This window comes from Microtus oregoni, unplaced genomic scaffold, assembly GCF_018167655.1.
Source record: "Microtus oregoni isolate MIOR12 unplaced genomic scaffold, Mior012 000005F_ref0000423, whole genome shotgun sequence".
Classification (NCBI taxonomy): Eukaryota; Metazoa; Chordata; class Mammalia; order Rodentia; family Cricetidae; genus Microtus; species Microtus oregoni.
In genome coordinates this window covers 17,573,850-17,576,278 of record NW_024543064.1, presented here as the reverse complement: position 1 = coordinate 17,576,278, position 2,429 = coordinate 17,573,850, and positions in this window count along the sequence as shown.

Here is a 2,429-nt window from a genome sequence, read left to right as displayed (position 1 = left end):
TTAACGCTTGGCCCACCGGCAGGGGCGGAGCTCTGGGGGGCTGACCCGGTGGAGGTGGCCAATTCCTTCCTCGCTGAGGGGGTGAGGGGGTGGAGACAAGGGAGGAGACAAATGCCAGGAAGGAACATCGGAACTAGAGGAAAAATACAGAGACAGACAGGTACTTGGCTCAAAGGAAGTCTCGACCCGCCTCCAGCTCGTATCCTGGATCCCAGAAACGTCTCCCTACAGACATCACATCTCTTTATGTTCACTGTCTCTGCCTGAGAAAGGCTCTCTGTACTCTTCTCTTTTTTTTTCCCAGAACTTTCCCTTAAAGTAACATTGAGTTCTAGTTTTGTTAGCCAAGTGATTTCTTCTGGTTCTCACCGTAACCGGCTAGGGTGATATTGCTGTCAACTCTTTCTCCCCTCCCCACAGCCATGCCCTTTACACGAGAGGAAGGAAATGGAGGCTGGAGGTTAGTGTACTGGCCTAAGAGTGAGAGTTAGCGCTAGTGTCCAGAGCCCCTTTCAGTCATCTATGAGACTAGCAACTCCTTGAGTTGAAGTTGGTGGCCTCAGTCCGCAGGGGACATTTGCTGAGCACCTGTGTGTGCAAGGTCTCCTCACTCTGGATTCTGGGGCAACAGAGGAAAAAAAGTACCCTGGTTTCTGCTCAGGAGGAGTTTGCTACCCTCCCCCTCTTCACATGCATGAGCCTGTGTGTGTGTGTGTGTGTGTGTGTGTGTGTGTGTGTGTGTGTGACGGGGTGGGGACATAAAGCAGGGCAGCCTTTCATCTTGTGTGATGCCAATCTCAACGGGATGTGGGCAGACCACATGCCTCTGGCCAGCCCAGAGAGGATGGAAAAGTTGAAGGTGGCTGCCTCAGAATTCTTAGTTGGCTGGTCCTTGGAAGTGCTTGGCTCTGTGCTGGGCACTCAGGAGAAATCAGATACCTTCTAAGTGACGATGGTGGGGGAAAGGTGCGAGCTACCTGGGGTGGCAAACCCAGATTAGCCACAAGTACCAGCAGAGGCCAAGAGCTTCCATCAGGGTTGGGGGGAAGGGAATCTAAGACACACATCTTGGAATCATGCTTTCACCCTCTCTCACCCCTACCCCTGCCCCCTCCTTGGCAAAGCACTTCTCTGCCAACCTCACCTTGGGCATACCCCTTCCCTCTCGAGGAAGGCAAGCAAGGTCCCACAGTTGGATGGAGCTTTTCAGGGTAAAGTAGCATTCAGGGGAGATCTTAGGATAGGGTGCTGGGTTTGAAGAGTAACCAGAGAACTTTCTCGCTGGAGTCTGTTTAGAGGCCAACCCAGGGGCCCTGGTAATAGCAAAAAAAAAAAAAAACAAAAACAAAAAAAAACAAACAAAAAAAAACAAACAAACAAACAAAAAAAAAACCCATAGAGACTGCTAATGCAGCCAGTTCTGTGGAGTAGCCCTCCCCAGTCGGGCTTGTGAAAGTAGACATCCGGTCCCTGGATGTCCACCGCTTTATTCCGCAAAGCCCTTCAGACTGCCTCCTCAAGTCGTCTATCCTCCCTTCCTCTGGGATGGGAGCTCCCTAGGAGCAGTGATTTGGTCGCGTTCCAGACCGGCTTCAGTGTCTGGCCCCAGTGGGTGCTCTGCACGCCAAACCTTCATGTGCATCACGTCATTGCCGAAAGGGAGCCAGGCACTTCATTATCCTCCCATGGTTTGAGGGAACAGGGATGCAAATAGCTCACTGTCGCTGAAGGCAGCGGCAGAGTTAGCGGTGGACTGGATCTGCGGGCGGTCACTCACAGCGGTGACAGGAGCTGCAGGCCCGCTGCAGTCCGAAGGATGGCACCCTTCTCTGCGCAGCAGTCTTACTCACCTCGTGGATGGCGGAGAGTTTCTGTCAGCTGTGTTGCAATGGTTGTGGTGTGACTCATGCTGGCTGAGCTTGGGAGGGGGTTGTGCTGGGATCTCGGGTGGCATGTCTGTGCTCGCTGGCCTTTATAAATGGGTCCTCTCCCTCTTTGGGTCTTGGCTTTATAGTTTCAGCCACCATCAGACATCAGCAGAAGGTAGGGTCTCCGTGCCTTCTTACACGGGATGCCTCCAGAAGGTGCCCTGGATGAGACCAAAGGACTAGTGGTCCGGGATAGGTACCAAGGATGCCAGGAAATGGTGTGCAGGGTCACAGGAGTCCTCACAGTCATGTGGTAAGGCCAACGTGGACCTTCACTGCTCAAAGAGGCCAAGGTTTTGAAGCGATGCTGCTCAAACCTAGCTGCCTGCCCTTCCTACTCCTGGGAATATGGCATAGCCCAGGGTCAGGGGCTAGCACGGCTGTCCTAGCATGGACATCTCAGTTCTTGGTTGCTCTGTCTAAGAAATTATAAGCAGAGACCAGCAATCAGATGTAATGTAATAACACTAACTAGTGATGGCTGCTATTCCCTCTCAGAGT